Consider the following 14,625-nt stretch of genomic DNA (forward strand, 5'->3'; position numbering starts at 1 on the left):
TAACACTCAGTTCATGATGGGCAGTTCAGGTTGCATGGCAACTTGGTGTCCTATCGTCAAACATTCACTTTCCACTAAGGCCCAATAGCAGGCCAAGAGCTGTTTTTCAAAGGGAGAATAGTTGTCTATAGATGATGGTAGAGCTTGACTCCAAAAATCCCAAAAATCCCTTCTGTGATGCACTACAAGGGCCTGCCAGAGGCTTCAAACAGTTTCTCTATCTGCCACCAACACCTCAAGTACCATCAGGTTGGCTGGGTCATATAGTACAGCACAGCAGCCTGGACCTGATGAAGAGCCTTCTCCTGTTCCAGGCCCCACACAAAACTAGCAGTTTCCCAAGTTACTTGGTAAATGGGCCTGAGTAACACACCCAAGTGAGGAATGTGCTGGCCCCAGAATCCAAATAGACCCACTAAACATTGTGCTTCTTCCTTGGTAGTGGGAGGGGCCAGGTACAATAACTTATCTTTCACCTTAGAAGGAATATATCTGCACACCCCACACCACTGGACTCCTAAGAACATCACTGAGGTAGATGTCCTTGAATTTCGGTTGGATTTATTTCCCATCCTCTGATACGCATATGAGTTACCAATGAGTCCGAAGTGGTTGCTACTTCCTGCTCACTTGGTCCAATCAGCATAATGTCATCAATATACTGCACCAATATGATACTTTGTGGAAGAGACAAATGATCAAGATCCCTTCTAACTACGTTATGACACAAGGAAGGAGAGTAATATATCCTTGAGGCAAAACTGTAAAGGTATACTGCTGGCCTTGCCAACTGAAAGAGAATTGCTTCTGGTGGTCCTTATGGACAGGTACGGAGAAGAAGGCATTTGCTAGATCAATAGTTGCATACCAGGTACCAGGAGATGTGTTAATTTGCTCAAGTAATGAAACTACATCTCGTACAGCAACTGCAACCAGAGTTACTACCTGATTTAGTTTTCCATAGTCAGCTGTCATTCTCCATGATCCATCTGTCTTCTGCACTGGCCAGATAGACTTAAAGGGAGATGTGGTGGGAACCACCACCCCTGCATCTTTCAAGTCCTTGATGGTGGCAGTAAGTTCTGCGATTCCTCCAGGATATGATACTGGTTTTGATTCACTATTTTCTTTGGCAGAGGCAACTCTAAAGGCTTCCATTTAGCCTTTCCAACCATAATAGCCCTTACTCCACATGTCAAGGAATCAACGTGAGAATTCTGCCAATTTCTAAGTATATCTATCCCAATTATACATTCTGGAACTGGGGAAATGACCACAGGATGTGTTCAGGGACCTACTGGACCTACTGGACCTAGTGAGTGGACATCAGTCAAAACTCCATTAATCACCTGTCCTCCATAAGCCCCACTTTAACTCAAGGGCCACAATGTTTCTTGTGATCTCCTGGGATCAGGATCAATTCAGAACCAGTATCCAATAGACCCTGGAAAGTCTGATTATTTCCTTTCCCCCAGTGTACAGTTACCCTTGTAAAAGGCTGTAGGCCCCTTTGGGGAAGAATAGAGAAAGGCTAATAGCAAAACTTTCAGGTGTCTTATCAAGATCTTCCTCAGGGGAACCTGGCCAATGCTTCACTCAAGGCGTCCTGGGTCTGCAAACTGACTCAAGTCTGGAAACTGATTCACTGGTCGACATTGCCTTTTGTCATGAATATTTTTCTGTTTATACAGATCAAACAGATATGCAGTAGGTTTCCTATCTATTTCATGCCTGGAAACACCATGACTGGTTCACCAGTACCAAAGGTCTGAACAAGTCATGCCATTATAAATTTCACCTCTCCTGTGCTGATCATTATGGGCTATGTCATTATAAATATTTTGTCTACACTGTCCATTATAATAACTACGATCACCTTGTCTCTGGCAATCCAATGCTGCCACCTGGCCCTTGCTACCTCAGGGCCCAATTAAACCCATTGCATTTAATTCATCTAATTGAGCAGCAGCATCTCTAAAAATCCTTTCATCAACACCAAGCCAAGGGATATCAGGCATCTCCACCTCCTTTTCAGTAGGCCATCTTTTGATAAATGCTTCAGCCAACCATTCATAAAACTTCTGACACCTTTTATTTTTTTTTACTGTGTGAGCTTCCATATTAAACCTAGAATCTCCACTCAGAGGGTCCATGTCAATAAACTCAGCCTGAGCTAGTTTTATGTTCCTTCTGCCATTATCCCACACCCTTAAAATCCATTCCCACACACACTCCCAGACTTCTGCTTGAATGAATTAGCAAACTCATTAAGCTCCTCATGGACTACACTTTCTACCTCCCCTCTGGGGGCCTGTTTTGCCTTGAGTCTGGTTATGGGTCTAGAAGAAACTATTGGTGGGCCTTTAGAAACATGAATATTGGGGGCTGGGGATTTAGCTCAGTGGTAGAGCGCTTGCCTAGGAAGCGCAAGGCCCTGGGTTCGGTCCCCAGCTCCGAAAAAAAGAACCAAAAAAAAACAAAAACAAAAACAAAAACAAAAACAAAAAACAGAAACATGAATATTGTCTTGCCTGGCATTTTCTTCAGCGAAAATCATTGCTGGTTTATCAGACTCTGCGGGATTAATTTCCTCATGTGAAAAAGGCATTATTTCAAGGGGTGGGGCTGAGGGCACTACTACTTCCTCAGGTGAGGTAAACCCTTGAGAATCTGAAGATTCGAAGTTCTCAGCTTCAACAGGGTCCTCCTACACATCTCCATCCCAAGTTATAGGATTCCATTTTATTTTTGCCAATTAATACCCTTACTTTAACTGGTGACACCTTTTGAAGCTGAGACTTGAATTTTTGCTGTATGTCAGCCAACTTCTAATGAGGCCTTCAGTTTGATTTTCTGCAACTCTATGGCTGCTGGAGAGGAGATTCTCTTCAAGGGCACCTTAGAAACCTTTAGATTGTTTACTTGTATCTGGAGCCATTCAATTTTGTCATACAGATCATTCATTTCCTTCATCAATTTTTCCAGAGATATCAAGAACAAGTCGGCAAAATTATTTTCTGATTTTTCTCCAAACTTGTAGAAAGTTTTGTATGCTGAGTCACCTAATTCATCAAGATAATCAAGTTTGAAATACAGTTTCAACAATGGGCCTTCAATATTCTCTGACCTCCCAGGAGAGAGTATCTGGAGAGGTGTCAGTGAAGGGCAGGTGAATTATTAAACCAACTCCAGATTCTTTTTTTTTTTTTTTTTCCGGAGCTGGGGACCGAACCCAGGGCCTTGCGCTTCCTAGGCAAGCGCTCTACCGCTGAGCTAAATCCCCAGCCCCCAACTCCATATTCTTAAAGATTCATCCTTCTACTTCTGCTCCTCTTAGAACCACTTCTAGGACCAACTTCTGTATTAGTCAGGGTTCTCTAGAGTCACAGAACTTAAGGGTAGTTTCTATATAGTAAGGGAATTTGTTGATGACTTATGGTCTGTAGTCCAACTTCCCAACAATGGTCAGCAGCAGCTGTGAATGGAAGTCCAAATATCTAGCAGTGGCTCAGTTCCACAAGGAAGGCAGGTGAAGAAGAGGTAGAAAACCTTCTTTCTTCCAATGTCCTTATGTAGGTCTCCAGAAAAAGGTGTGTCCCAGATTAAAGATGCCTGGATCTGGAACTTGCTTTGTCCCAGATGACCTTGAACTCAGAGACCTCCTTACCTTAGTCTCCTGGAATTCAAAGTCACTGTGCCTCAAGATCTCCATGCCAAGATCCAGGTCAGAAACTTGCATCTCCCAGCTTCAAGATCAGGATCAAAGGTGAGCCTTCCAATTCTGGATTGTAGGTCCTTCCAGATATCGTCTACTCTCGGATAGCCACTACACTCAATAATTATTGAATGTGCATGGCTAAGGAGCAAAAGCTCAACCTGAACAAGTCCAGGAGAGAAGAAAGCCAAATCAACAGGTGGTCAGAGCTGCAGTCCTGCATCCCTAGATCTGGCTGTGAATTTACCAACTTTGTAATCCAATATACTCCAGTTCATTCTATTGTTGGAAATTATGGAGCTAAGCTCTCTGTCTTGCATTCCAGAGTCGGGAGGATTCCTGGAGGTGGAGCATGCAGAGACCAAAATCCCAACTGTGGGCTATGGTAAAACAATGTGATGTGAACAGGTCACTTTTAGGGTGACCTGTTATAGTGGTCTCTTTTCCATCTCTGTGACAAGACACCTGATAAAGACAAATAAAGGAGGAAGGATTTACTTGGCTGTGGGACTGGAGATAATGATAATAATAGTAATTTGGCTCTAATGTTTCTGGACCAATGTTGATACACATAATCATGGTCTGTGTTAGTATGTCTATGTGTGTTTGTGCATGTTATGTGCCTTTATGTATTGTATTTATGTTCCTGCTTGTGTTGTGTATGCCAGTCTTTGTGTCTTCACATGTACTTGTGTGAGTTTGTGTGTATAGTTGCATATGTGTTTGTCTGAGTATCTTTGTGTTTATGTTCCTGTGTGTATTATGTGAACGCATTTGTGTCACTTTAATTCTTTTCAAAGCCTACTTTTAATGATGATTATGAAATGCTTTAACTTCCCTTCTAGCCCACCACCCACCAGAGGTAGTAAAAAAAGAAAGGATATGAGGGAAGTGGACCTGTTTAGCAATGGTTCTTTGGAGCAAAATCCATTTGCATTGTCAGGAAATCAGCAGTTTCTTTCACAGGTCAGTAGCAGCAGCTTGATCCACTCACAAACACTTCACAGATAGACCAGCAGTCCAGGTCAGTGGTTCTGGGGTAGCAGCAGTGATGTGGCATGAGTTACCAGGAACAGCCAGGCCTCCGCTGAATCAGCAGAAGGATCACCAGACGTCCTTGACTGTGCCTCTCTCATTGAATTGAAGATCAGTGAAGATGTGAGACCAAGCATTGCACAGCTAGCTCTGAGCAAGCTTAGCCCAGCTTCCTTCACTGTGTGTTGAGTCTATTTATACTCCCTCCAAACATCACATGTCCTCCATGTGTCTTTCCTCAGCACATGAGTCTTAGTTGACATCATTTTGCTAATTGCCTGAGTCCACAGAAGAAGCAAGAAGCCACAGAATACCACCAGAAGTTTTTTGGTGCATAAAGTGAGCTCAACTATGAAATGTAAGGTGAACCAATACATGCATGCCATTAGTGAAGAATCCTTTATCACATGTCTTTTCACATGCTTGCTGCTTTAGCAGAACATCTTTTTACCAGTGTCTGCTTCACCAAAATATTCCTTCATGTGTTTGCCCCAGCAAAACATGATTCCTTAAGTTTCCACTTCACATTTGTATTATCTATCTTTGTATATATTTGTGTATGTTTGTGAGTGTGTGCATGTATGCATCTGTGTGTTTGTAATTGTGTGTGTGTGTGTGTGTGTACGTTGCTAAGTAGGCAGGATATGTGCAGATGATTCCTTATATCCTTCAGTCACGGGTTGTAAGGCCATGTGCTCCTATCCTGACAAGTCAGAGAAGCACCTGCCATTTGGAGCAGCCAGGTATCTTCAGGAGAGCACTGGTGTCTGGCTGCTCTTGTGTCACTTTCAAAGAACTCACTGATTGATAAACCTGTGTACTGTCTGGTTTTGTGTGTCAATTTGACACAAGCTAGAGTCATCACATAGAAAGGAGCCTCAGTTGAGGAAATGCCTCCATGAGATCCAGCTGTAAGGCATTTTCTCAATTAATGATCAGTGGGAGGAAGACCCAGCCCATTGTGTGTGGTACCATCCCTGGGCTGGTAGTCATGGGTTCAATTAAAAGGCAAGATGAGCAAGTCATGGGAAGCAAGCCAGTAAGCAGTCTGGCCTCTGCAGCAGCTCCTGCCTCCAGGTTCCAGCCTCGCTTGAGTTTTTGTCCTAACTTCCTTCGGTGATGGATTGTGGTCTGCAAGTATAAGCCAAACAAACCCTTTCCTCCCCTACTTGCTTTTTGGTTATGGTGTTTTGCCGAAGCAATAAAACCCTGACCACGACAACCTCTTAGGTATCTCATCCTCTTTAATAGTTAGGGAACTGAGAAGTACCCAGAAAAGACTTTGTCTGCACTTTGGCAAAATATTTTCAAGGTTTACTTGATAGAATTTAAAATTCACTGCTGCATGCACCCCCTAATGCTTTCTGTCATGTAAGTCCTTTAGTAGAAGAGCTGAGAAATGGTGAGCCTATATCTGTTCATCAATCTCTTCTTCAGTCTCTCTATGTAAGCTGTCAAAATATCTGAATGAAAGGTGAGAGAAAATGTAGTCACTGATTCAGTTTACCTTTATATGTTGAAACATAGATACACAATTGTTCTATGCAATTTCTGGGTTATCATTCCCATCACTGGCCAGATTAAAAGCTTTTTAATACGTCCAGCACAGAGAGATCATGGAGAGGTGGCAGGCAAAAGGAACTGAGACTAAATATGTTGAAAACACTATATGGGAGCCTGTTACTTGCAAGCTGATTAAAGAACTAAATAAAAGGGAGCAAGCCATCAATTGGTGATATTTTCTCTGAACAACATTTGGATGAAAATGAAAAAGTCATAGTTTGCCTTTATATGAAATTGGCGGTAGCTCATGATCCTGGAAAGGCAGCATGAACACTGTAAAGGAACAGGAGACAGGGATGTTTCCCAGTACTGCTGAAGAGTGAGGTTGGTCTTGTGGACCTGGAACCTACAATTTGTCTAAGCAGTCTGAACCCCTAAGTTTCTTTCTCTGTAAATATAAGACAGTAATATCTCCCTTCCTACATCACAGGGTATTCTGAAATCAGAGTCAGTGTGTGTGTGTGTGTGTGTGTGTGTGTGTGTGTGTGTGTGTGTGTGTGTTGAACACACATGTGCAGGTAGGTACACAGACCTATGGCCACGTTCATGGAGGTGGGAAGAGGATGCCAGGTGCCACTCATTGCCTTATTGTCTTGATACAGGGTCTCTCACTGAACCTGGAGCTAGACTGGCAGCCAAGAAAAGCCCCATAGAGCCTCCTGTTTCTGCCCTCTACAGTTCTAGAGTTGTAGGTGGTTGGCCATCTTGCAATGTTCTGTGTGGTTGCTCAGATAAACTCAGTCCCCAAGCTTGCACAAGTGTGCTATCACTGAGCCATCTCCCGAGCCTTTGGCATCCATTTGGAAAGGAATTGGTGATCTGGGAGTGCTATATAAATGCCAGAGTTAGGGATTGTTTGTCCCTTCTTAATGATGTTGCTTTTGACCCAAGGCTTGATAAAGTAGTGTTATGAAATGCACTCCCCACCCCAGTCAGTCTTAGGGGCTAATGATTTAAAAGAAAGAGAAATCAGTACTGCACATTTACCCAGAGAGATTGTTTCTGAAACTCTGCTGACGTCTGAGTGGAAAGCATGTTTCACGCAAGAGCCTTGGCTTCATTTCTACTGTGTGACATGTGAGAGCTTTTCCTAATGCTCAGAATTTCACTCCTGAAAACTGAATCCTGAGAAGCACAGCAGGAAATGGCTTTGGAGTCCAGAGTCAGAAGGTCTTTTCCCTGTGTGGAGACTGACAAACAGGGGACACAATGTATCCTGTGTGTTCAGTGCCAACAACCCCAGGGAGCTGGCCCTTAAATGGAGCCACTAATGTGCTGGTGGTTTTCCTGGAGCAGGGCATTTGCAGGAGAGCTCTGATGTTTGGCTGTTTCAACAGCCACTTTCAAAAACCCATTGAGTGATAAGCCAGTTTGGTACTTCATCCTCCTCAGAAGTTAGAAATATTTTCTTTCAGGGCTCTTGCCATGTAGCTCAGGCTAGCCTCGAACACAAAATCTTTTTGTCTTAGTGTCCCTTCCTAAGTGCTGGGATTACAGGCATGTACAACCTATAATTATTGTCCTATGTCCATCTTAATTGAGATGTTCTAAGGAGTCTCATTGAGCTGGAACTGAAAATATAGAAGCTTCAGAAGAATTGACAACCAGTTGGTGGCCACTGGCCTTTGTCCCTTTGTCTTTTTTTGCCAGCTTGATGTCTGATGCCCAGTGGACTGGATGATGGTGAGATGTGGTACCACCTGAAGAGGTCGGTAGACCAGAGTTTGTTAGAGTCATCGCATCTGTGCTCAAAAAGCCTCACCACTGCTTTTACCCTCTTTGATTTTTTTATAAACTAGCTAGTGAATATAAATGATCCAGACCTCAACTTTCTGAAATGGAGTCAACCAGGAGAACGGAGTTGGCTATCCAGAGATTAGAATTCTACAAGGGACATTCATATTTTGTAGGTTGATTTTTCTGTGGCTATGAAATCATTGTCTGCTTAGAAAAATATCTTACTACAACAAGACTTGCCTGTGGATATTTACTAGAAAAGGGGATACAGAGCATCAGTTTTCTGTGGGTCATGATCTTTTTTTAGAGGTCACATATCAGGTATCTCTCATGCCAGATATACACATTACAATTCATAACAGTAGCAAAATTACAGTCATAAAGTAGCAATGAAATAATTTTATGGCTAGGGGTCAGTACAGCATGAAGAACTGTATGGAAGGGTCACAGCAATAGGAAGGTTGGGAACTACATACTTAGATATTTGAAAACTTCCCAATAACTTTGAGTTGTAATCAGTTTTGAATTTAGACACAAAATGCTATAGTGAATCCAATATTGGAACCCCGCTGCACAATGAAAATTTCTTAAATAATAGAGATGTATTTGGGTGTAGACACATGTTTGGAGTTGCATGTGCACATGTGTGGACATACATGTGGGTGCCTAAGGACAAGATCATGGGTTGCTTGTAGGCTTAGATTTTCCAAAACCTTTTAATAAAAGTATTTAAATACTTTGACCCACCTCCTAGCCCACCACCCACCAGAGATAGTAGACAGGAAGGTTAACAGGGCAAAGGAGAACTCGGACCTGTTTAGAAATAGTTCTTTGGAGGGAATCCAGTCTGCATTGTTAGGATATCAGCAGTTCAATTCACATGAATCAGCAGTGACAGCTCCATCCACTTACAATCACCATTCACAAATCAGCAGTGGCAGTTTGATCCAGAAGAAACCCCAAGGCTCTGCCAATCAGACTGAGTCTATGGAAGCAGCAAGAAGCCTCCAGAGAGCCACCAGAACATCTTTAGTGGCATTTCTTTCTATGAACTCAAGACAAATGATAATCAGCAAAGAGTGGCAAGGTGAACCAATATCACAAAGCATGGTCAGTGAAGACCAGCATCAGCAGAGCCCAGCGACAGCCAGCACAGAATGGCAAGGTGAACCAATGCCATCAGCTACTGTCTGTTGGGTTATATTGATGCCCTTTCCAAACAAACATCACATATTCTCCCAAGCATCCACTCAAGCAGAATATCACTTGCCTTTTTTTCCAGGCTGCTCCCAGAAAAACACCACACATTCGTTTTTGGCAAAACATCCCCCTACATTTCTGCTTCAGCAAAAACATCCTCTTATAAGACAGTTTCCAGAACAACATCACGTGATACAACTGAGACTCAAAGGAATTTCCATTTCAGTTGTTCCTTAGGAACACTCTACCTGTGTTTATTTAGGGAGGGTTTCTCACTGACCTGGAACCCAGCTAGGCTGGAGGTTCTCTTGTCTCCACCTCCCCAGTGCTGAGATTAGAACTGTACTCTCCATATCCTTTTCGTTCTGCCTGACTTCAGTCCCACACTCCATACACTACTTATATACAGTACCACTGCTGCCCTCACAAATACATAATTGTCAATAAGGCTTGAAGAGGCATCTTGAGGGATTTTCCAAATAACCAGAAGAATCAAGTAAACTGGTTCTGAATGAACTTCAGGTTCATTTTTTTCCCCTAAGGACTCCGCTTTATTTTCCAATTACTTCATGAGGCTCTTTCTTTCCAGCCTAAGGTGATGAAGAAAATGAGAGGAAATGGTCACCATCATTAAAGGTTCCAGATGCCTGCTGCCTAGCTGTCTTCATCTCTACTCACATTCTGAAATCTACGAGCATGGTATAGGCATGTATTTACCTTCTTCCTGTGAGGACCTCATGCTGCTACTCCATATGTAATGAAAATATGGGAAGGAAACCTGACTCGTGTGAGACAGAAGCGTCTACTGGAGACAGAGGGAGCAAAGCTGCCAGGCTCCTTTTAGCCTGCTCTCCTGGTACCTAACTCAGTCTGAGGAGACCTCACTCACTTCTGGAGACTGGTCCAGTCTCTCAAGAGGTAGAAATCTATTGCTGAGATCAAATGTATTTTATTTTTGTAAGTGGCACCAATTTTAGTGTTTTATATTTCAAATGATTTTCACAAATTTAAAAATTATATCACTTGCCTTCTCCTTTCCTTCCCTCCACAACTATCCCCCCTCAAAGCCTTCTCATGTTCTACTCAAGTTAATAGCTTCTATTTCTTTGCTTATTACTAGTTTGTTCCTATTCGTGGATATATATCTATGTGTATGTATGCACACACGTATATTTCACACAGTTAAAATGAGTTGAAGGAGTGAAGTTTTAGAACAGTGACGGTTTGAGTTATGCTGTTTTGATGGTAGTCATACCTGACAAGGCCAGAGGGGCTCATGACTACTGTCCTATAAGCTCCATCTTTTTACAGATCTGGAAACTGGGGTGTATGCGATGGCTGTGTTGCACTCAAGCTTGGCTATATGCCTGTGGTATTACTATTTCTATCACGCCATAGCCGACTACGGAGGAACCAGAGGGATACCTGACAACATCAAACAGGGGCCTTGCAATCCAGTCTGACTTGGAAGCCAGGCACAGGTAGTTGGTTATTCTGCTGTTGCCTCTGGTCTAGCTGCTCGCCTACTGGCTCATTGTTGTGACTAAAATCGCTTAGCTTTTCTCCAACACTTCTGATTTTTTGCCTTGGGTATTTTTACTGATGGATATGGAAGGTCCTAATTGAGGAGGACCTTAGAATTTGACACTTCAGGATTTAAGAACAGTATGGCGGTTGCTTCAGCAAGCCACGTTTCCGGAAGCATTTCAATTCCTGGATTTTTATTTCATCCAATCCTTGTTTTATGAGTAGAGATTAGCTAGGCTTGCTTTATTTCTTGGGCCAGAGAAAGCATGGCTCCAGAGTTCATGTGACCAAATGCAAAAACACCCAGGCTGTACTTTATATAACCATTTCCCTTGCATAACAGTTCCCTATCGTAAATCAAATGCTCAGACACTATAAAGCACAAAGCCAAGTTAAGGCCTACTGCAAGCAGGAAGGTGGACGAGAGCCCCTTACAGGAGCCTTTGGGAATCCACTTTCTTTTCCTCCCTTTTGCCATTTGAACAAAGTTCACCTTCCCTATCTCCATTAAGTGAGGTGAAGGGAGTTTTCTATCCTCTCTTCTCACTGACAAAGTCCTGGGGAAAGAGTCTCAACACCAACTACTTTCAGATTTATGGTGCCTGGGTTGGGCCTGCATTCAGAAAGGACATCAGTAAACCTTGAATAACTGTGGTATGTACTGTTATTGACAATGTTTTATATAAGAGTTCTTGCTTGGAAATGCAGCCCTCTGATAATAAAGGTCTTGGATGGCCTCTGACATCCAAACACCTATAACTGGTATCCACTTGGACTTGGGAGTCTGTGAGTTGATTCTTTCTGGGACTGGAAAGACGGAAAGTGGCTGTCAGCTGACTTCACAATGCACATAGTCATGTGACCTGTAGGGATTTTTGTGTTAACTGTTGTGAATTACGGTCATTGCTACCTGTGGGGTGTTGAGACCGGTGCTTCACCACATAAGACCCCCCTATCTATCTCCAGGTTTGCTGAGTCTCAAGACAATGTATGAACATGTTTTTTTTTTCAATTATAGAACACTATAGGGGAACAATTATTGCTAATAATGATTAATAACAGTGCATTGGTCTGCCCTTAAGCTCCTATGGCTGTCCCTGCTCGCAGTGCTATATCCACATGTGCAATATACTCACCAAGAGAATGCTCCATTCCTCATTTCACATTGTAGATTTACAGTTTTGTGTCACTAAGGTCTACCAAACACTAGCTTTTCGTTTCAGGACTTCCTGAGTTTAGAAAATCACTGTGTGTGACTGCCACTTTGAGTTTTGGAGAGGAATAGTCTTGGGCAATTTGTCCCTTTTATTTAACCTTTTCTACGACTATTGGGAAACTGTAAGAAATGGTTCTCCCCTGTTTCTCAGTCTTCCCAGTGACACAAGTTCTATGGGGCAAGATTGTTCTATTTTAAAAGTCCTTATCTTACTCAATTCGCATGGGTTGCTGTTCGCCTTTTTGGCCAAGCCCTGGAAGGCTGGGGCCTACATTTTCACAATGGCTTGACATTTCAAACTCCATGCAAATGTTGAAAAGCAAAGAAATCCCCATATTGCCCTAATGCTAGACCAAAATTTAATGTAAAATTCCGACTTACTAACTCCAGAGCTGTTACCAGGTTCGTCCTCAAATCTGCTCTAGGATCTTGTGTGTCTGGTAAGAAGGGAGGGAGAGACTCAGAGGCTGTTTAAGATCGTGCCCTCAGGTGCAAGGTGAACTCTGAGGCCCTGCCTGACTTTCTCTAAGCAATGCTATCTGCCCTACAGTAACCTCTGAGCCTTCTGCAGCGAAGAGCTCCCAACACTGAGTCTGGTAGACGTCTATCCCGAAGCAGTCCTCATTGTACTCTCCCTTTCCTCGTCTGACTTCTGGGCCAGTTCTGCACTTCTGTTAGGTTAAATCCTGAAACACTTTTCAGAGACACATGTGATATGTCCAGGATTGACCAGGACATCTGAAATATACAAGTAAAGCAGGAATTATACTTTTTTTGCCTTTTGTAATCTTTTACAGTTTAGATGAACAACAATAACAAAACTGCCTCGATCATTTGGGAGTCGTTTGGTTTTGATTTTAGGTCCTGGGGATCAAACAAGGCCTTCTACATGCTAGGCAAACACTTTATAATGGAACCAGATCCCCAGCCCTTGGGAGTGTTTGTTTGTTTGCTACATAGTCCAGGCTTGCAAAGAACTCTAGGTTCTTCTGCCCAGCCTGAGATTACAGTCAAGCACTCCAACACCCAGATAATTTAGGTTACTTTGACTTGTAACAGCTTTCAGTAACAATGAAACAAATGATCTAAAACCTTCATTTGATTGTATTGACTGTAAAAACATCTTTTACATATAAAATTCATTATTTGTGGCTTCTTTATTTATCAATTCCTTAACATCTTTTGGGCCACTTAGAACTCTTGATCCATGAAAGTGAGCAAAAACAGTCAATAGGACAAGAAGGGCAGGTGCTCCCTCACTATCCACAGTGTTTGCAAACATCACAGCAAATAAGATATACCTTCATATAACAAGTTGTTTTTCTTTCCTAATTCATTATGGCTTTGAAATCTGATATGAAAGCTTACTTAAATGGCGTGCGAAGCGAGAACACACAGTCTGAGGGACTAAGCGCATAGTCCATCAAGCCTTATGCATGGTATTTGCATGAAGTGGGGTTTTCCCATGTCAAAATTAAAGCATCTACTTCCCTTTTGTGCTGTGAGGATCAGGTTGAGGCTAGGAGCTACCTGAAAGAATATGAAATTTGGGGTTTATTCTCTGTTACTAACTATATTCGACCTGGTACCTTTAGAGATAAGGTTTGCACTGGCAAATGCACCTTTAGAGGCAAAGGCCTCTGAGTGGGAGAGCACAAACAGGTAGAGGGAAGAGTTTACTGTCATCAAGTAAGCAGCTGGCTGGCACACAGGGTGCTTCTTTTGCCAGATGCTTTGGCAACCTTTACTAGGCTCTGATAACCATCTCATTTAGTCAATATTATTGCAGGGAAAAAAACCAGAAGGCCAAATGAAAAAAAAAATAAGAGATAAACAGAGGAAAAAGTCAACTTAATATTTGGAGACTGAGTAGAGCAATACCAGGCCAGAGAGAGAGGAGGGAGGGGAGAGAGAGAGAGAGAGAGAGAGAGAGAGAGAGAGAGAGAGAGAGAGAGAGAGAGAGGATGTTGTCACAGAATAACATCTCCAAGAGCTGAGAAGGACAAGGCCCATTTTTCCTTGATCTCCCTTTCACAGAATTTTCTTTTATCCCAGAAATGTGAGTGGCTCCTGGTTTTGGGTAAAGACGTGTTCTTAGGTCTTCACAGTGGCACCATTCCACGTGTAACATCTGAAGAATGCTCTGAGTTCACCTGTGTCAATGGTAAAACTATAACATGGAATATTGTCTTCCTTGCTTCTACTGGACACATTCTGGCCTGTGTCAGGGAGGACTAATCTCCATGGACAGCAAGGAACTATGCTCCCAGGTTCTGAATCCCGTGCGAAGGTCTTTGGTCAGGTGGGTCAGGTGGATGCTTCTAAACCTTCGGTCCATACAATTCCCTTGAGAACTACAGCAGAACACAGAATCTGACTCAGCAGGTCTGGAGTGGTCTGAGTTTCTAAGAATATTTTTGGTGCATGCTTTTAATCCCAGTATAAACAGGCAGATCTCTGTGAGTTCCAGGCCAGCCTGGACTACAAGGAAAGTTCCAGGCTAGCCATGGCTATAGGATGAGACCCTGTCTCAACACAAAACATATGCGTGCGCGCGCGCACACACACACACACACACACACACACACACACAAAACCAAAACAAACCAAAACAAAAAAGAAGCACATCCCA

The 14,625-nt window shown here is 42.7% G+C and overlaps 1 long non-coding RNA gene across 9 annotated transcripts in view; it reads left to right on the forward strand.

The window, feature by feature from the left end:
• Positions 1-12,761, forward strand: part of LOC148000503 (uncharacterized) — a 106,243-nt gene extending 93,482 nt beyond the window's left edge. For 6 of the 9 annotated variants that reach the window (XR_015639767.1, XR_015639762.1, XR_015639760.1 and 3 more), the window contains 2 exons: positions 3,577-3,766; positions 9,840-11,540. This is a non-coding gene — a long non-coding RNA (uncharacterized LOC148000503). Of the gene's footprint in view, positions 1-3,576; positions 4,209-9,839 lie in introns of those variants that run through there. The other 3 variants (XR_015639761.1, XR_015639765.1, XR_015639766.1) reach the window with 3 other exon arrangements.
• Positions 12,762-14,625: the final 1,864 nt, after the last annotated feature.

Source organism: Rattus norvegicus, chromosome 16 (assembly GCF_021556685.1).
Source record: "Rattus norvegicus strain SHRSP/BbbUtx chromosome 16, alternate assembly SHRSP_T2T, whole genome shotgun sequence".
In the NCBI taxonomy this organism is placed as follows: domain Eukaryota; kingdom Metazoa; phylum Chordata; class Mammalia; order Rodentia; family Muridae; genus Rattus; species Rattus norvegicus.